Source organism: Rhopilema esculentum, chromosome 2, assembly GCF_057945365.1.
Source record: "Rhopilema esculentum isolate cy_ngs chromosome 2, ASM5794536v1, whole genome shotgun sequence".
Lineage (NCBI taxonomy): Eukaryota > Metazoa > Cnidaria > Scyphozoa > Rhizostomeae > Rhizostomatidae > Rhopilema > Rhopilema esculentum.
In genome coordinates, this window is record NC_142816.1 from 4,783,254 (window position 1) to 4,804,879 (window position 21,626).

General features: G+C 33.2%; 1 long non-coding RNA gene across 3 annotated transcripts; it reads right to left on the reverse strand.

The window, feature by feature from the left end:
* Window positions 1–291: 291 nt before the first annotated feature.
* Window positions 292–13,070, reverse strand: LOC135695528 (uncharacterized). 3 transcript variants are annotated; one of them, XR_010517268.2, is made up of 16 exons: window positions 11,193–13,070; window positions 10,813–10,895; window positions 9,818–9,860; window positions 9,220–9,254; window positions 8,899–8,946; window positions 8,510–8,545; window positions 8,023–8,070; window positions 7,589–7,653; window positions 6,941–7,008; window positions 6,496–6,544; window positions 6,063–6,123; window positions 5,430–5,496; window positions 4,884–4,950; window positions 2,785–2,915; window positions 2,389–2,503; window positions 292–1,782 (listed from the first exon to the last, which is right to left on the reverse strand). It is a non-coding gene; the product is annotated as an uncharacterized LOC135695528 (long non-coding RNA). The 3 variants fall into 3 exon arrangements; XR_016143962.1 differs by having other exon boundaries at window positions 8,510–8,946; XR_016143963.1 differs by having other exon boundaries at window positions 8,510–8,946; window positions 9,818–9,908.
* Between the last annotated feature and the right edge of the window lie 8,556 nt (window positions 13,071–21,626).

Here is a 21,626-nt window from a genome sequence, read left to right on the forward strand (position 1 = left end):
TGGGACCATACTCCTCCTCCCTTGGGACGATACTCCTCCTCCCTTGGGGCGATACTCCTCTTCCCATGGGAATATAGTCCTCCTCCCATGGGAATATAGTCCTCCTCCCTTGGGACGATACTCCTCCTCCCATGGGAAAATAGTCCTCCTCCTCCTCCTCCTTCTCCCTTGAAATTTTTTTTAATAATATTTTTTTAAATATTAAGAGGATTATTTTTTATTTTAGGAGGATTTTTTTATATTTTAGGAGGATTTTTTTATATTTTAGGAGGATTTTTTTATTTTAGGAGGATTTTAGGAGGATTTTTTTATATTTTAGGAGGATTTTTTTATATTTTAGGAGGATTTTTTTATATTTTAGGAGGATTTTTTTATTTTAGGAGGATTTTTTTATATTTTAGGAGGATTTTTTTATATTTTAGGAGGATTTTTTTATATTTTAGGAGGATTTTTTTATTTTAGGAGGATTTTTTTATATTTTAGGAGGATTTTTTTATTTTAGGAGGATTTTTTTATATTTTAGGAGGATTTTTTTATATTTTAGGAGGATTTTTTCATTCTAGGAGGATTTTTCTTATTATACGATAGTCCTCCTCCTATGGGACGATAGTCTTGTATTGAGTTTATTTGAGAAACAAATGATTTTTTGAAAATAGAATTGAAATGAATATAGGAATGATTTTTTGTTTTTTAAAGGGAGATTTGTTGCTATCAAAAGGGGGATTTGTCGTGTTGTTGTTTGTTGTTTTAAACTAAAATGTTGTTTTTTGTTTTGATGTTGTCTTGTATTGCCTAAGTCTTGTGTTGTCTAAGTCAGGTGTTAGTCTTGTGTTGTTTAAGTCTCGTGTTAGTCTGCTGTTGTCTAAGTTTTGGTCTGTCTAAGTCTTGGTCTGTCTAAGTCTTGGTCTGTCTAAGTCTTGGTCTGTCTATGTCTTGTGTTGTCTAAGTCAGGTGTTAGTGTCGTGTGTCTAAGTCTCTTGTTAGTCTTGTATTGCCTAAGTCTTGGTCCGTCTAAGTCTCGTGTTAGTATTGTGTTGTTCAAGTCTCGTGTTAATCTCGTGTGGCCTAAGTCTTGGTCTGTCTATGTCTTGTGTTGTCTAAGTCAGGTGTTAGTCTCGTGTGGCCTAAGTCTTGGTCTGTCTAAGTATTGTGTTGTCTAAGTCTCTTGTTAGTCTTGTATTGCCTAAGTCTCATGTTAGTCTGCTGTTGCCTAAGTCTTTGTCTGTCTAAGTCTTGTGTTGTCTAAGTCACGCGTTAGTCTTGTATGGCCTAAGTCTTTGTCTGTCTTAGTCTTGTGTTGTGTATTAGTACGAGAGGGAGACACAAAAAAACAATGTACTTTGCGTGTTGAGTCAAAACAATTTATTGATAATAGCAATAAAATATATAATTGGGCTCAGTGAACAACTCTTCATAAGAACCTGATATAATCTAAGTATAATTATGAGGTGTCCCTATCTTAGTGAGATAATATATGAGATATCCAACTTTACGCAAATTACATGTGCCTGAAATGCTGTTCGTGGTTCTTGTTCCTGCTCTGGATGTATTGGTCTGGCTGGTCTGGATATAGTGGTCTGGAAAAATCGCTTAGTGGTCTGGATGTAGTGGTGTTTCGCTTTTGCTGCTCCTTTTTCTTTGCAAAACGGCAGTGGTCTGGAAAATCACTTAGTAGTCTTGAAGTAGTGGTGTTTCGCTTTTGCTGCTCCTTTTTCTTTGCAAAACGGCAGTGGAACCAAAGTGTCTTTCTGCTTCTTCAAATTTCTGCTCTTTCTTTCAAATCTAAAAAAATAAAAGGACCCCCTCAGTTCCATGTCAATCTTGTTGTCATCATCACAACCTGAAAAATACTAAAAGAAAGAAAGAAACAATCAACAACAAGCAAAAAATGAAAGAAAGAGAGAAACAATCAACAACAAGCAAAAAATGAAAAGAAAGAAAAAAGCGTGGCTGCGCAGCGGCCGCTGACCTTTTGGGCTAGCAGCCGCTGCGCAAAATTTGGCCCCGCCCTCCCCCCGTCGCACGTGGGCCGCCACTCACAGCCACAGCTGCCGTCTCGCCTCCGAGCTCCCCGGCCCTGGCCCCGCCCCATCCCCCCTGCGGACCGGGGGATGGGGTGGGGCCAGGACCGGGGAGCTGGGAGGCTAGGCTCGCACTTGCGGCCGACTGTTGTAGTTGCACACGATTGAAGAGGAAACTGTTTTACTCCGGTTGAATCACGCCGTGTGATCCAAGCCGGGAAAACAGTTTCCTACTAACCCGAACCAACCAGTTCAGGTTAGTGGGGTTTCCCTAAATGGCGCCGCGACGCATACTTACCTGCCCCCCTCTGAAAAAAAGCAGGAAATCCAGTTTAAAAAGGAAGAAAAAAAAGGCATACTTACGCACCTTAAAGCCTTCTCTGGGCATGTTTTTGAAACTGGCTAGCGATTTGAAAGGTTTCCGTCGGGTTAACGATTCTTTGCTTTTCTACATGTGGACCACGGTTCATGATGATGAATTTCTGAAAGTGGAAAGTGATGTGGATGAGACTTTGGTACGCATAAATGCAGCATTTCAAAGTTTGAAGCGGACAACACGCAAAGTGACCATTATCAATCTATTTAGTTTTTATATTATATTTATATATACATTACTTTTTATTTAGAATTTTGAACTGCATTTAAAACCTTGCGAAATTCCGCTCACGAAGATCAGCCCAAGTCAAAGAGACAAATAAAGAGATAACGAGAGACATACAAATAGAAAAAAATTTTATATTCAACAATCAAATAAATTTCTAACCTAGTTTCTAAATGACTTTAGCCTTTTGGCTGTAAGTCTTAAGTGAAATTATGCAGATAACATTTGGCATCATCTTCGTTTGATTGACTGGGTTGCTTCTTCGTCGCATTTGCTCTTCTTTTCGCCAACATCTAAATTAAAAAGAAAACAGAAATTCAGCATTCGAAAATAGCAGAGTAACATTTTCAGTAATCAAGAATTATAAAAAATTAACAGCTATTTCTCAAGGTTAAAAAATTTCGCATGTGCTGAAATCAATAAAAAAAAACGTGATTCTGAAATGTGGTTAAATGGTCCATAAAAATACGCAAATTTAAAGAATTTAGATAAGATTTGACGTAGAATGTTGACTCTTCAGCGCAATTTTTCCAAGTTTATCTGCAATTAAACGATTTTAAAAAAGAAGATTTTGGAATAGAGAGTAAAGTCTTGCAATCTGATCTTAAGAAACTTTTTAATACTCAATTTTTGGAAAGGTCGGAAAAGGATAAACAACTTCACACTTTGCCTACTTCTCACTTCCTAAACGACGTGGTATGAAAAAACATTTTTGCGTAATAGTTTTTCTTTTAAATCTTTAAACGTTTACAAAAATCACAGTCAAACATACATTAACTAATTCATCAGATATTCATAACTTGTTAAAGTTTGAGTGCCCCAAAAAGCTGAATTCAATAAAAAATCAACTCAAATTAAGTTTTTGGTAAAATTCTATAATGAAAAAGTCTTAGAAAAGAAGGACTGTTTGCTTATAATGCCAAAAATTTCTTCGTGAATTTTGGAATTATTACTCTTTATTAATAAGAAAATGGGTAGTCCATTCTGATTCGTTTTTGGTGAAAAATGAACCTTTTTAAAAAGTTTGCGAAAAAAACTTATTCATATTAAAACTTGATGAGAAAAGAAAAAGATTTTCTAACATTGAAAAAAAATTTGTCAATAACGATCAAAGCCAATCAGATTCCATTGCATAAAGTTTAAAGCTGTGATCAATTCAAACTGACGATTTTGTGTTTACATTCAGTGCATGGAATTAATCTAAAGTTGAATTTTCTTATCATTTATCACCTCCGTAATTTTTTTCATGTCCATTTTTGAACTTTCACTAACCTCTTATCGACATTTTGTAACAGTTGATTAGAAATAATGTTATAAATGATAATGCTATCAAAATGAATATTTCGTTTTGTGATATCCAGTTATCAGGTCTCGAAATATCACATGGTATTCATAATTAGAACACGATAAAAGAATATACACCCTCCTCCAAAAATAATTCGAACAGTCAAGTTATTAAATTTTGGCGGGAAGATAAAACGAAAGCGTCATCTATTTACCAAAATAATCAAAAAAGCATATTTAAATTCTGTTTTATGAGAAATCGTATTCAAAAGTAGAAATATTTTGTTTTATTCTTAAAAGTTGAACAGAAAATAATTGAGAACTGACCCGTCGAGAAAACATTTCTAGTGGCTAGATAAGCAAAATATTTTTCAGCAAAAAGCGAAACTAGAAAAAAGCAATCAAGGAATGACCTATAACTTATCAGTTAAGTGTAGATCTGGTTTCAAAAAGTTTTTTCGACCAATCTAATGTTAATGGAAGAATTTCAATAAGGTTCTAGGGTAGCATTAGGCCTAATGAAGTCGTTATATTGTTCTTTGGATATTTTTCTCAAAGATCTGAATGTAATTGAAAATACTGTTGATTTTTTGGCTATCTATGGAAAATGAAACGAATCCGGTTCCTCGAAAACGCAGCAACAGTTAATTTAAAAAAAACATTTGATTTCTGGAAAGGTGTTCCTCGCTATTTCATTAAAAAATTGTATTGCTCAATTCCTTGCTGACTCTGTGCTGTTAAGTTGTTTTGCGGGTATAATGAAATGATGGATGGACTTTAATTTTAAACATATTGCACACATGATGACCTGTTTCATGATTGGCTGAAATTCTGACCTATTGTCATTCTTTAAATATTATTGAATTGCTTTTCTTTCGTTTCATTTACTTGACCCTGTACTGACAAAACATTGGCTTCTGTTCGAATACTTTTGGAAGAAAAGTGTATATCTAAAAAGATAATATAAATATGTTTACCTTTGTATGTTTAGCTGGTGACTTTCACAAACAGCAGCTAATTGTTTCTGGACAGCCAGCATTTGCCCTGCAAATAAAGTGAATATTCATCAATAAAAAGTAGAGGCATAATGAAACATAAACAATAACATCAAAGAAACATGAAGAATTACAAAAGTTAGGGCAGTATTTAGGGAAAAATAATAAACAATCAGCAGTAAATTGTGTAGGCCATCAATCAGCTATTTAAGTTCATTTGAAGATCATCTTCTGGTGCATTAGTCAATTTTATACAAATCTTAAGGCTCAGAAAAATAAAATTTAAATTTATATCTTATTCAGTGTAATGAAATTATATTAAGCTGACGATTACAAACAAAATAATATAGATCACAGTATTGTATAAACATAAGAATAGATATTAATAGATATTAGCATCAGTAATAGAATACGAAAGTATTTGTCACTAAAGATCCGTAAGTCTTAGTATCTAATAGAAAAAGTATCTTAATATGCAGACAACACATATACATAAATATGTTAAAAAAGATAAATAAAAATTTTTACCTTTGAATGTTTTTGGGGTGACTTTCACAAACAGCAGATTTTTGTTTCCAGACGACCAGCAGTTTACCTTATGAAAAAAGTGAACATCCATCAACAGAAAGAAAGGCAGGATGAAAATGGAAGCAACATGAATTATTAGAAAATTAAGGCAGTGAATGGGGAAAAAACAGCCCAGGGAAAATTTGTAGGTTGTCATTCAAATATTTAAGCACATTTGCATAGAGACATTTTATGTTACATAGATGATGATCATAAATACATTTGAGAAATTATCTTCCAATCCATCATTAATCAATAATCATTTCACAAAATATCTTTCAGAACAGTGAAACTTTAAATAATAATCTTATTTAATGTAACAACTAGTTACTTATCAACAAAACAATATTGGTCATAATAATCCATCATTTAAAACCATTTATTGATCCATATAAGACTGATTATTGTTTCCAGCATCAATCAGTTGTCTAATATTTCACAGTGTGCCTGAGAACTTTTGACAATAAATTGGCAATGTTTCATTTTTTGAGTAGATAATAATTGTTGGAATTTGGTTAGCAAATATAGCTAATAAATATTTAATGTAATATATATATATTTCTATATTCAAAAATATAAAGAAAACATTTCTACCTTTGCATGTCTTGCAGGTGAACTTCACAGACAGTAGATAATTGCTCAGGGACATCCAGCTCTTGTCAACAAAATGAAGAGTTATTAAAAAACCAAAAAGACAAAAAAATAAATCTAGATAAAAACAAGAAAAGACAAGATAATCATTTTAACTTGTCTGCATAAAGACATTTTAGCGTAATAAAGATAGCTAAGTATCTGGAAGGTGCCAGACTTAACTGAAAATTGAGTTCATCAAGTTTCTTGAATCTGTCCATTAAGTTTGAGTAAATATAATAGTAACAACTTGCTATCCATAACTATTTGTAGCTCAAACATTACAATTTTGAAAATCATTTGTAAAATGTCAAGATGAGAATTGGCACAATATTACAAAAATATTGTCTTGATAAGACATCTGAAGTAAGTAAAATTCTAAATAATTTTTACAAACCTCAATGGAACCTAATTCATTCAATTCCAATACATCTTAAATGCTAGCCCTCAAATTCAAAAAAAGATAAGATGTTAGTATATTTGCAAAACTGTAAAGCTATCAAACATGGAGAAATTTAGAACTGACGGGGTGGCCTTAAAAGGAAACAGACAACAGCACAATTCCTTGTTGACTCTGTGTTGCCTATTTGTATCATGGAACATTGACAGTTGAGTTATAATGAAATCATGGAGGGACTTGAATTTAGAAATTCAGCAAATTATGCTCTGTTTTATGATAGGCTGAAATTCTGACCTGTTTCCTAACTTCATTCTTTAATTATAATGTATCACTTTTTTTTTTGCTTTAATTCTTTGACCCAGTACTGACACAACATTGGCTTCTGTTCAGATACTTTTTGAAGATAAGCGTATATATAAAAAGATAAAATAAATATCTGTACCTTTTTATGTTTTGCTGGTGACTTTCACAAACAACAGTTGATTGTTTGAGGACAAGCAGCATGTTATTCTGTAAATAAAGTAAACATTCATCAACAAAAAAGGAAAGGCCGGATGTAACATAAATAATAACATCAGAAATAACTTGGAGTTTAATGAAAATTAGGAAAATTAGGGCAGTGGTTACGAACAAATGAGAAACAATTTAAAGGTTATAATTATAATGGCAGAAAAATTTTAGAAATTGTCTTTAATGCATTAACTGAATATCACTTTGTGCAAGTCTTTCCTTAAGGAATTGGAACATTAAAACTTAAATTCATTATTATTTAGTGCAACATGAGGAATATTAAACAGGCTCTTGTAAAAAAATATATAGGTGACAATAGTATAATGACAAGATAAAAGTTACACAATGTTAGAAAATATATCATTAAAATTCCTGGAGTGAAAGTACCTAGTAGCAAAGGTTTTTTACATGCAGGCAACTTTTTTTCCTTTTAAAATGATTATCATTTCAAATATTAATCAGTTATAAAACATTTCACTGTGTGGCTGAACATTTTGGAGATAAATTGGCAAAGTTTCATTTTTTGATGAGCAGATTTATATCTAAAATGTTCAAAAATAAAAAAATTAAACATTTCTACCTTTGCCCTTCTTGCGGGGGTATTTCACAAACAGTAGATTGTTTCTTGACAGCAAGCAGTTTACCCTGTCATAAAAATGTAGAGTTATTAACAAAAACCAAAAAAGACAAAGATTTAAATCTGGATAAAGATCAAATAATCATTTTAGCTTGTCTTCATAAATACATTTTAATGTAATACAGATGAGATGACTATGGAAATATAATTGAAGTAAAACTAATCTTCAAGTAATTTAACAAAAAGAGAGCATTTATCTTGAAGTTGCCAGACTTACACTGCAAATTGAGTTTATTACATTTCTTAAATCTGCCAAGTAAGTCTCAAGATGAGAATTTGCACTATATTCCCAAACTCTTGTCTTGAAAAGACAAGGAACAATATCTTAAAAATTTAAATCTAGGTCCACATTTTAGACATAGCAATTGTCAACAAACCTTGAAGGCACCTTGTTCATTAAATTCCAAGACATCTTAATTTCTGGCCTTCGAATTCAAAAAAATATAAGATATTAGTACATTTGCCAAACTGTAAAGCTTTCAAACATGGATAAATTTAAAACTGAAGGGGTGGTCTTAAAAGGAAGCAGACAACAGCAAATAGATTGTTCTTGTATGATCTATGATTATTTCAGCTTTCTTTCTTCCTAAGAGAAAAGTATGGTATGCTACCATATCTAGCAATTTTACCTCTGATATAGAAAAAGCACTCCAATCTTTTAGAAAAAACAAAGCTCTCATTTTAAAGGTGCATCACACAAAAATAAATAGCTGACTTACAACTGAAAATATATCCTTATTTTATGTTAATTAAAGACCTTTAGCAAGGAACATTAAATTTTATCAAAATTGAGTTTGACAACTTGAAAAAATAATTGTCTCAACAACAAGTATTCAGTAAAAATACCAAGTAATATTTACAAACCTTAGTAACATCTTGCTCAAAACTTGACATAATGATCTTGAAACAAAAAAGAAAAGAAAGAAAGTTTTTTCCAGACTCAAAAATCTACAGAAACCTGGCACAAAAATTGTGCATTTCTAATTATATTCTTACCAAGATGTTTTCACCAGGATAAAAATTTGCAGTGCAGCATAAAAAATAAACATAACCTTGTTCTAATTCAATTAAAGATCTTTCAAAATCAACATCAAATTCCAGCATAGCAGTGTTTCTGGCTTGAAGAATGATTGTTTCAAGAATGGATAATTTTTATATTATATATAGGTAGACACATAGAAAAGAGTGTTTGAAATTAAAACTCAGTGAGATATTTCATCAAATATTGGACATACAAAAGGGTTAATACAAACCTTGCTGATCTCTAGCTCACAAGAATTTACCACACTTGACATGTTGAACTTGAAAAAAAGGAATGAAAAAGTTATTTTCCAGCACAAAATATTTCAGAACCCTGATACAAAAATGCTAATTTCTCATTATGTGCATCACCAGAATAAAAAGTTATAATGAAATGTTGGAAATAAATACCCAAATGAAATAGTAATATAAGGTTTTAAAAATATAATCCTGGCTCAGTGGAGTTTTGAACTTGGAGAATGATTGTCTCGACAACAACATTAATATAGAAAAATTAGTTAAAAATGCTAGACAAAAGAACAGAGTTTACAAACCTTGCAGATTTGTTGCCAATGGTAACATTGAGTGCCTTAAAATTAAAATGAAATTAAAATTATTTAAATTTTGGCCAAAACAGCAAATATATCAAACAAAGATATAAGAGATTCATTTCAGATTTATTTAGAGCTTGAAATATATTATAAATTAATCTCTTAATATCTATAGATAAATGTGATTATCTCAGCTTGCTTAAAAATCTTAAACATTTTGTTTTCCTGTTTGTATGTTTTGTTTTGTATGTCAATGACAACAAATGAAAGGGCAAATAGAGTTTTCTTCTAACATTTGATTTTGATTGACAGAAATCAAGTATAAAATTGAGTGTAAAATGAAGTATTATTATGAAGTATGAAGTATAAAATAATGACAAAATGGATTAAAAATTGAGAATAGATCTCACTAAAACTGACTCCAAACGAATTGCTTCAAATAAAGCTTGTAGAATGCAAAGTAACTAAAAACACTAAAACATTTGTCTTTATTTGCAACTAAAGTTTTCAATAGCAAGAGCATAAATTATTTTGAAAAATCTAAAAATCTTTAAAATGGATGTCTAATTTAAAATTCTAAAAATTATGAAATAAAACATACCAGTTAGCTTTTCTTTAACCTTTAACTGACACCGAAGAGTCATCTGGGAAAATTTAAACGAGAAATAATCAAGTTTTGAGAAGGCAGGAATCTGGAAAAATGGAAACAACACTAAAAGAATTGGATTGAGCTACAAAATTAAAATAATGAAAATTTTGTTGTGCCATTTTCAACTTTATAAATATATTAGAGCTTACATAATATAAATACAAAATTCTATACATAGCTTGAATGAAATTTAAAGCAAAATGACAGTGAATGTTTGAAATTAAATGTTTTATCAAGTATGCCAATAGAGTATTTTTGCAAAAAAGAACTTGCTTTTTTGGCTATGAGCTTAAGCATTCATTAAAAAACATGTCTTTGACAGAAATTCATCTAAAAACAATAAACTGGAGACAGAAATTCATCTAAAAACACATCTGAATACAAAACTAAAAATCACCAAAAAACAATTGACCTGATATGTTATTAAGCTGCAAAAGCCCTTTCTGGCAGCTTATAAATATATTAAGCAATTTCAGCTTTATTAACATATATTAAAGACAAGGATTTTATTTTCACAATTTGTAAGTCACAATTAAGTTTCCTCACATAAAATAAACATTCCATTTCTTAGCTCTTTATGATATCAGTGCAGTTTAATTTGTAGTCATCTAACGTAACAAATTAAAGCAAAGTGCTCAAATTTATTGGGCCTATATAAAAAATGTCATCTGGTCTTATTTTTGTATAAAGGACAGACGAAAACCATATTTAATTTCCAAAAAAGTATTGATGATCTTTGAACACAAAAAAGGTCAAATTGAAAGTAAATTTGATGTCAGGCTGTCTATTAACACAAACACCTTCTTGTGGTGTGGCCTCCGTCTGGAAGGTTTATGAAAGAAATTTGAAACACAGCAAAATGACATTACTTCTCTCTAAGAACAGTTCAAAATAGTTCAGTTAACATTTATTCTCTTTTAAAGAAGAAACAAACAAAATATTCATACCTGTTCCCCGCCAAGAGCTATGATTGGCGTCGGTTCAACGAATCACTTTTAACTTGTCGTTTGTCTGTGTTCACTCCATTATCCTTAAAATGAGGCAAAAAGCATTTTTATCAATGCGAACACCTCCGTACATTTGCTTTTGGTGTACACTTGAATAACGAAGAAAACGGACGAGGAAAAGGAACGAAGAATCCGATACGATAGATTAGCTTTAAAAATCGAAAGCATATAGCAACAATAAGGAAGCAGAATCACAGTTTTGTATTGGGTTAGTTTCGCCTGCTTCATTTCTATTAACATGACAACCTAATAATTGCGAATGGCATTATCAATTGACATTAGTAGACTCTTAAATCTTGTACTTGACAAAAAGGTCTTACCTAGGTTTACATGCCGTTGTAGGCCAAGATGAAGACACGAGTGTCCCTTATCTTCGACTCTTTTGTGCCAACTAATTGAATAGCAAAGAAACCAGGTATTTATAAGCATATGCAAATTTAGACTAGATTCCCAGCAGATTGTGAAACAAAGGTATCCTGTGCAGCCATTTCCACGAGCCATTTCCACGAGCCATTCCCGCCAAAATTCATTCAAATTACCCGCCAATGATGATCTCCTTCACACCACAGGGAATTTCAATAGGCGGAGGACGGGGGTGTGCCATTTTATAATATGAAAACATACCTTAAATTTCATAAATTTTTAAAAACCTACCCACAAATTTCGATACAATATGAAATATACACCTTTAAATTTAATTCAAATTTGCAAAAATCCAACAACTCAATCAAGTAAATAAAACCCCCTTTATTTTAAAAATGATATCCCAAAATTTAAGAATATGCTAAAAATAAATCCCAAAATTTATGACCAAAATCTATGACCAGTGCCTTTAATGCGACCTTCAGTTTTTCTATATATTTAGGTGACGTGGGGTCTTAATATTTCTCGACTCTTCAGGATTTGTTTGTAGGATCCTGTGAAAGATTGTACAATAATTCAACATATATTTCTAATGGCCTAAGGACGTTGCATGATGATATTTTGCTTGTTTAAACCCCCTAATCTTTAATAATTGTGAACGCCCTGTTTTATCAGTGTTTTGAAAAGAAATCGATTGGGAGTCCATCTTTTTGTTTTTGCCCGCAACTCGCGCGCGATAGCGCGCGAGTGAAGGGCTTATAGTCTGCCCCGCGTATAAGTAGCATATGGAAGCTTCAGTTCATGTTGTCAGCACTTTTTCAGCAGATTTTGTCACTTTTCTGCTGCCATGACAACTGTCAATCAACTTCATTGTCAATCAATCGGCTTTGTCGAGGAGATCGTTAACCGCCACCTCTTTGCAGTGGCGAAGCCAAAGGTCCTGCTGGTCCTGCTGAGCAGGACCAAGAATTTCCAAAGATAAGATTTACTGTAAACAATAAGTTTCAAATTCTTTTTGATAAACAGTCCCCAGTTCCGCCAGCTGATACAGGCATCCCGTGCTAATCTCAAGGTCCTGTTCTCTTCTACGGCAGCCCTGTATTTTGGTCCTGCTCATAACTATGATACCCTATGTTTGGTCCTGCTTCACAATGGGCTTTTGTGAATTTAGTCCTGCTTCACAATAGTCTAGAACAAAGAGCAGTCCTGCTCAATCTCGGGAGCAGGACCTCGTCGAAATTACCATCATAACATTTCGTAAGCAGTTGTGATTTGATTGGTCGAGGGTTCACCTACGTAGGTCAAAGAGCATTGTTTTGAAAACCTTTGGTCCTGCTATTTCTGAGAGCAGGACTGCAAGAATTGCCCTGTGCATTCTCGTTCTGCTATGAGACTCTAGCAAGGAGGCCAGTTCAAGTATTATGGCGAGGCGATGTGAATGCGGATTTTCTGCTTGCTTTGGCAATACCAATGATATTATTATTGACAGCAAAACTTGCCTCAGTTGAGCTGCATAAATTTTATTTGTAACAAGACAGAGTCCAAAGTTCGCAAGAAAGAAATGTAAACAACAAGAATTGGCTGTATGAGGCACTCTGATTTCGGCCTTTGAACGATCGTTTGAGGCACGGCATATCATGGTGGCCTAAATAAAATTTTCTTAGACTTGGACAAGGACGATGAAAGCATAATTGAATTTACTGTTGTGTGATTGAAAGTTTTGAGTTGGAGAATAAACCAATTTCAGCGGAATTTGCATTTTTCTACCTGAATTGTTTTCTCGTCTAATGGTTTATCTAATAAAATTATTTTCATTGATAATGCGACACATTATTCGATTGTGCCTCTCTTTATCAGCTGCAGAATAATTGTTCTGCAGAATATGTGAACTTGCCCCTACAGACTTTAAACTCTGTTTTTATTAAAATTATTTTAATAGAGTATCTAGATTGGTCAGGTTTATAAGACCAAAAACTGGAATACCACAAATATATGATATGCAACTTCAAATGCCACCCCTACCCCCCTTTTATTGTCAAATTTAGTTATCACCAATTTGAACTTTTACTTCAGCTGTAGAGGCTTACTACAATTTAACATAGATTTGTTTGAAAAGTAAGCACCCTAAAGCACGTCTTTAAGTATGGGTTTATTTTTCAAAAGATAGACATCGATTTAAAATTTGCTTTTTACTGAATTTAAAAAAAGATTCATCTTCAAAATAGAATTTTTGTCCATGGGCTTTTCCTATTGAATAAGGGCGTGGCCCTGTCCATATAGCAGGACCAACAATTTTTGGCTAGCTTCGCCACTGCCTCTTTGTGCGGAAGGGAATTATCTTCGGAGCGTTGCTCTGCCAAGACTCTGTTAAAGGCCTTCGGTTTTTTGGCACGAAAACGGTGCTGCATCACAGCTCTGTTCTCCGCAATGGATGGAAGTTTTGATTCGAAGTTTTGGGAAACAAACCAGTCGAATGCCACACTTTTCTCCCAAAAACTCGAGACCGTACGAGCAAAAGTTATGATTGTTGGCACGAAAACGGTGCTGCATCACAGCTCTGTTCTCCGCAATGGATGGAAGTTTTGATTCGAAGTTTTGGGAATCAAAACCAGTCGAATGCCACACTTTTCTCCCAAAAACTCGAGACCGTACGAGCAAAAGTTATGATTGTCGTGATTATCGAAAAATAAATGTCAAACCCTCGAAAAACTTCATGATTTTCAAAAGGGCGTTGGACTTAAATCAAAGACAAACTGAACACCAAAAATTCTTGATAAAAAGAATAGTTTAGCATCAACTAGAGCAGCTGTTTTTATAGAATTGTGAAAACCCAAGATGGTGTCTTCTTCGAATATCCTGACCTACATTTTCAAAACAATCATTATCAAGGAACTAATTGTTTGCGGGCAGTACTAGCAAGAGCTATTTCTAGTTATATCTGTACTGAAAAGAAGTAAGAATCACTTCACGTTTTGTACCCTTTGATCCAAGCTTCGCCTAACAATCGAGGTACACCTCGTGGGACTTCTTTGAATGTCCAATTTCGCAATCCACATTTTTCAACTCTGGACCCTCTTTGGTGTTTTGGTTACTGCTTGTGTTTTCAAAGATCTTCACATTTTACAAAATCCGTCCACAAAAATATTGTTGGTTTCTAGTCTCTCTTTTTTGAAAGACAAAATGCAAATCGACACAGATTGGAGTTCGAAAGAAACAAAGGATCGAGGTTAATCCCTTAAAATTTTGCCTCTTTTTTATAACAGCTATCACGATAATAAATTGATAATTGTTCATACAATGATAACACCAATAGGTTGATAAAACTGGTACCAACAATGATGTTCCTACACTTTAAGTCAAATTATTCCACAATTTTCACATTAAACGCAAGAAAATTACTGAAATAAAAAACAGCTTCTTTTTTAATCATATCAAATGTATGCCATCGACAAAAAAGCTGGCGAGTTTTCCCAAAGCAACATCACCTGCCAAAGCAACAAAACAACAATAAAAGATACAATTTTTCATATTTTATGAAAGGAATTAAAAATGTAAACAGACAATATTTTCTTGAAATTCATATAATATCATATCAAGATAAAAATTTATTGCACAAAATTTTTCAGATTACTTTTAAAAAATCTTATGATAAACCATTGCCAAAGGTATCAAAAACATTTGATTCTTGCAAGCAGGAAGTTTCAAAATTTTTCATTATGAACATTTACTAGTCTATATGAAGTAAATGAGCGTTCTATATCTTATGCAATTCATCATTTCGCTAATTGAATGCAAAAAAAATTCGACAAATTTTGAAAAGTGAAAAAGTTTAAAAAAGTCTTAAAGAAATATACGATATAGACACTTTTAATTGTTTTTGGTCGTTGGCTCACCCTCTTACTGTTCATTTTTATGTTTATTAAATTTTATAAAGTTGCTTTAATCATTCTTGCAGATTTGGCTGCATTTGTATTTTGTTAGATTGCAGAGACCATATACCTCTGGCATAGTTAGTGTTGATTGAAATACGATAAACAAGTCTTAGCAAAACAAATTTTTTTATGGCAAGGGATAATTTTTGCTAACAAAGAGATTCAAAATTGGACTGTCCAAAAGTAAACTTGCAAAAGTTTATTCTTAAATATTTCAATTATCTTTGTTTTAGATTATTTGACTAAGATCAGCTTTTTGTCTACTGGAGGTGGGGCAAAAACTTGCATAGGGCAACAAAGCACATCAAAATTCAAAATGTAAAATCAGCCTTGCTGATTTCGAGGTTGTTGAGCTGTTGAGTAAGAAAATGTAAGCAAAAGATTGCAGATAATTGTGACATGTAAGTAAGAAGATGATCGATCAAAAGCTTTGCAGCAAAAAGCTTCTGGAATAATTGCCAAATCGTCAAATATTCAAAAACCTGTTGCTACTGCTAATTCTCCTTAAACAGTAAGTCTACAGTCTTGGAAAAATGATCAAACGAAACATTTTACAACATACTAAAAGGCTTTTCACCTGAGATTCTCCAGACTATAAAACTTCAGAATAAGGGTCTGAAAGAACAAGATGGAAAATAGGAAAGTTCTTTTGAACCCTTATTCTGACGGACCCTTGTTCTCATTTTGGCTTTCGGACCATTATTCTGACATTTTTTACTCTGAGAAATGTCAGAAGAAAAAGCTTTTAGTATCTTGTAGTATTTTTGCTTTTTTGAAAGCCATTTCAAGTTTTGTACCTCCAAAAAATTGTTCATATATTGATCTCAATGCTTCAACATAGGAAATTTTGCTTTGGCATCCCAAAAACCTTTTTGCTTCTAAACTGCAATATCATTTTTGGATGGTCGTTCCTTACTAAAGATTCTCTAGAGACAGGATGGTAATGATGTCATTAATTCACTTTTAGGGGTTTTCTATTTGAAGTCCAAGCATTAAAATATCACCTGAGGTGATTCTGTTGATAATCGGCAGAAATATTGTCATCGGGATATTGTACAATGTTTACTGTGATCTTGCCTGGTCCAATAAATTTAATATGGGAAGTTTTTTATAATATCATATGTTATTTACTACCATCCGGCAAAAATATGGAAGTTGAGTATTAATTTCACTTTATAAATCTCAATTGAAAAATGAGAATCAATTAAGTATTCTGCTGCTCATATTGGAAACATGGAGGAGAACATCACGAAAAGTGATGCACACAGACCTTGGTAGAAATGGGAACAGTCGTCTTACTTTGTTTGATATGATTAGAAATATGCTCACAGATCTTATTCTCGTTTTTGTTGCAATAATGTCTTTTAAACCAGGATGTTATCAGAGTGTAACGTTGGCCCTAGCTGGGTTTCGGTGCCATGTCAGTATGTATTAATTCATAACTTTGATTTGCTGTCCTGTAACTATGTTGTCTAGCTGTGTCTGCACAGTTTGTGTTTGCTATGTTGATTGATGTAAACCAGAATTACATGTGATATCCAACTTTTATGTAAATTGTATTCAGTTGGTAATTGAGCTTGATACACATCTGAGTTACATGAAAACTTGCAGTATTTCTTGGCCCAAGTCTTCGGAACCCGAACACGCCACAAGAGTAATACAGACAAGAACATGATAATTTCAATGTTGCCTGTATCCTCACTAACTATTTAAACTGAATCAACTTGGTCGTGAATTTAGATTTCTGTTGCACTACATATTGTTATTCTTATATACAAATTTGTGGCCTTGCTCCAACCCACTTCAATGATTACATTTAGTATCAACAACCCACTAGGCTTGTCTCATTTACCTACACGAGGATTTGTGCCAGCAGAATGAACTCCCACAAATTGAAATACAATGGTAGAAAAAGCACAAAGCCAATGTGCAATATAAATGATTGCATGGAGAATTCAGAAAATTTTGTTTGCTTTGCACATCTCAAGTACCACGACAAAATATTCCTGCCAAAGGTTTTGCTTTATTACGTCCTGAACAAATCACTAATTCAGATGTATGATGCAATACACTACATGTCACCCAACCACTTTTTCTTTGCTCTGTTTGTTTTTTGTAGTACTCACTTGTATTTTTGTCTGTTTATCGTAGTAAATACCAAGATCTGCCTGACATTGGCTATCAAGTGAGTGTTACGAAAACAAGCAACAGAAAGATTTTCTCATTGTCATTGTCATTTTTCTCATTACTATTTCAAACTTAAGGAACTTTCATGTGACATCTAAAATGAGACAAACTACAGTAGATCCAGTATCGTAGCCAGAGTGGTAAGATTGAACGAGAGCATAATGTTGGACCACACTTTTTGAAACACTAAAACGCCTCTTTTCAAAGGTAATTTTTGCCATTGGGGGTGAGGGTTTGCGTCCAGTCCCTCTTGCTTCCCCCTCACTAAGCTACTGAGTAGATCCAAGCTTTACGAAGTAACTGCAATGTTGACAAACCTTTTTGCCTGTAGTACGATTTTAGTAGTATGGTACAGCAATGAACTTTAAATGGTCAATCAATGTTTCTAGCTTTTTGAAAGTTGTTGACTTCAAGTAGCCTTGTATTTCTTGTTGAGTCTAAAGTTATAGAAAAGTAGTCAGCTTGAAATATTGAGTTTAGCAATCTAACTATTGTCTTTAAAATAATGTCTAATGCATAAAATCATGAAATTTTGATGTCAACAGTTTTGATATTTTCATTTAGCTGGAAAAAAAGGAATCAGAGTTGTCTCATACATAAAAAGAAATGAACATGTACAGAACATTCAATGATAGTATTTACCAGCTGTAGATGCTAAAAAGCTAGTGACCAAAGGTAATTTGCCTATCTTGTTTCGCTTAGCCGAAAGATTATACGAAGTTTCAACTGTTGCATTTCGTATATTTATAACGAGAATCATCTTTAACCGTTTATACTTGTTTTTCAATCGCCTTGGTTGATAAGGTTCTTTTCTGAACATTTTGCAAAAATATGAATGTGAACATCATGACTGCTACATAACTTGAAATACGGTTGTCACTGTCAATGAACGTAAAATCATACTACAGCAAGTACAGTATTTTGCTAAAATTATTTGTACATGGAACAAGAAATATATAATGTCAAAAAAGTCTTTTTAGAAATGTTTATTAGTCTTAGCCTAAAAGGAGCAAATTTTTAATTAGTCAAATGTGGTAGATTTGCATTTTATCGCATTGTAGCCTGATCAGAGCTGGCCGCAATTCTTATCTGTGAAACAGCTAGAGAGAATCAGCTGCGTGCTCATGTGCTCATCCTCTTTAAAAATCATCTCGACATGACTTTGTTTGAAAATGACATTAACCTGGCTCTGACTGCAGCTTTCTATGTCCATGGAAACTTGGATGTTGCTATGAATGCAGATTTAGTTTGACCTTACGCTTATGGCTAAGTACACCTTTATCTAACCTTTTAGAGACTTGTTCATCGAACTGCTTTCTCGATTAAAGCCTCAAGGCTTGAGGTTATGTTCAGCATATGTGACCAAAGAAACTGCATCCTATATAGAACTTCTCAATATATATCTAAACTGTCCTAATTTTAAGTAGTATTTTTTAACCAGAATAAATTCTAAGAAAACATCTCTTCAGATTATGCATAATGGAAGGCTGTTTTATTCTATCAATCACTCCAAAGTGTTTTGCAGACGGTTGAAGGATTTTCAGAAAACAGGTGCTATCTTGGACATTAAGAATATAAACTGTCTAGAACTATGTCAAGAATCGTCCAACAATACTGAAAAGCATTTAAAAGTGTTTTCACAATAAAATTCACACAATGAATTTTTTGACATATTTTATCATTATTCTCTACTTGTTCTATCTTTGCAAGAAGGACAAATTTTTTTGAGCAGTTAACTGTTCATAAACGCATTCAAAATGTTTTTGTTATCACAACAAAATCCTTGATATAGCTTAGCAGCATTTCAAGTACATTAAAAACCAACAATGGAACAAAAACACTATGCTTTGGATTACCTATGTACTACGTTAACCAATAGTGACAGCTTTGTATCTTAGAGGCAGACTTATTGATCTTATTCTTGCATTTTGCATTAAGTGTTTGTAAATGGAGTTTGAATGCTGTTATCGAACATATTGGTAGATCGTAGCAAAATTGCTTTACAGTGACTAACATTTTCAAAAAAGAATTTACCAATGTTTCCTTTCATTCATATTATCTGACGTTCTCTCAGATTCTTTCTTGGTATTTTGTAGAATTAAGCAAAGTAAAAAGTGACAAAAATGTTGTTTTGTATTTCTAGAAATATTCATACGCTGGTTTTATTTTCTAGATAGATAAAATTCAATTATATTGGGTAACAATATCTTTACTGAGTTTGTGAGTTATTTTGGTTTTTCTTTTTTAAGCAACTAAATGTAAATCACTGATTCAAGTTTTTATTTAATTAATCGCTTTTGTTTTGAAGCTTCCTATTTACCCAAAAGAACTACTTCCTGATATCATTAATACTTCCCTGTATTTTGTTGTACGTAGATGATCTAATGTGCTGGTGATTGTGATATCTACAATACAGTTTAACCCAAAATGTTTGAACTTGCAAAGAGCCAGGCAAAATAGTTCGAACAAGTATGGTTTCAATATTCTGAGTGAATAAAAAAGTGAAAAGAAACACAAGAAGCACAACTATGAAATGAGGAGCTATGAAATACTGCCTCCATCTTCGCTTAGGTATAAACAATGTCCCAAAGCTTATTTTTAGTTGCAACAAAATTATCCCAAATGCTTGTTTTCAAAGTGGCCTTTCAAATTGCAGCATCAACAGCTCTCAACAGATGCAATGTCAATATAATAGCAAGTTTTCCCACTTTGAATTGACTCTAAGAGTATTTAAATAATTTCAGTATTGAAATAGGGGGCTGGGGGAAGAGCTTGTTACCTTCTTTAAAATGAATTTTCAAAAATCTCAACCACTGTTGTCCAAAATAGTAGCTTGAGTGTGTTTCAAGTTTTGTTAGGAATAATAAAAAGAATAAAGGAAATTTTGGTTTTTCTTGCATAAACACTACTGACGTAAAAAGTTAATCAGGAACGAAGAATATTTGACGCCAACGGATAATGATAACGTGTAAAGAAGCAAGTGAAGACTTATGAACTTTTGGAATCTAAGGAAGAAAAGAACAGCTGCGGAGAGAACGTGTTATGCAGAAGGAAGTGATACACAGCTTAAGAAGAGCAAATCATGTACAAAAGTCAAAAGCTGACAAAGAAAAGAAGAGTATGGAGTGCTGAGCCACCGATATTCAAACTATTCTCAAGGCTCTCGACTTCTCTCTACTCCTCTCCTCTCCATATAACTCTACCCCTCTCAAAAGCTCTAGACAGCTCTCGACACCACTCTTCTAAGTGGGCAAACTCTTGACGTTTCACAACATTAAGGTCGAGCATTGTTGAATAATAATTAGAAGAATTTCAACTAGCCTTGACCGAAAGAAATATAATCATAATATATTCACCTTGAACACTACATCTACTGGCACAGTGTGAAGGAGGATCGGTTTAATGGACTGTTCTGAGTCAATGTAGGAGCTAAACAGGTTTAGTTCTCACCCCTTTTATGTCAGGTCTGTCATCGCAGTGCATTACATAACAAATGATTAAAAGAGAGAAGAACCAACTGCATATAGGGCGAAGAAAAAAGCTGAGAGGAAATTAACCGATCTACAATCACTGCCAAAAGTCTTGGAACACTAACGTAGGTTTTCAAAGGCCAATTTAGCCATCCCCCTCTCCCCCTAGGATTTACTATAGAGAAAAGAAAGGGGTTATGGAGCACGTTTTTTCTTTGTGGATTGTTTGATATTTTTCTATACTTTCAACATTGTTTTGGGGCGAAAGGGGGGCTGAAGTGATAGTATTCAAGAAAACAAATGAAAAATAGAAAAGCACAGCGCAAAGTGTTAGGTGTTCCAAGTAATTTTGGCAGTGATTGTAGAAATTTGTGGAATTAGAATAGGCATGACGCAGATAGTAGATCTGTGCTGGGCAAAAATGAAGTAGCATATGACAGTATCCTCTTGATAAATTGTATAGAATGATTTATAGAATGGAGATCGCCCATGAAAGAAACATTGCTATGGCGAGGGAATGACCACGCTCAGACTCAACGAACAGAAATTAAAAGCAATGCTTATTAGAGACAAGCAATCAACTTCTAGAGAGTAAAGCGTGCAAAAGAAGACAAGGAATAGCACTGAATGGAACAAGTATTATTTAATGATAATGACATCTGGAATAAAGCTATTACGGCCACTTGCTATATCATTGAAGCCTCTGAAAAACCATATATGAATATGAACAGATCTAATCTAAAGAGACTCGGCTTAAATCTATGCGATATCAAAAACGTTGAAAAGGCAGTATCTCGAGATA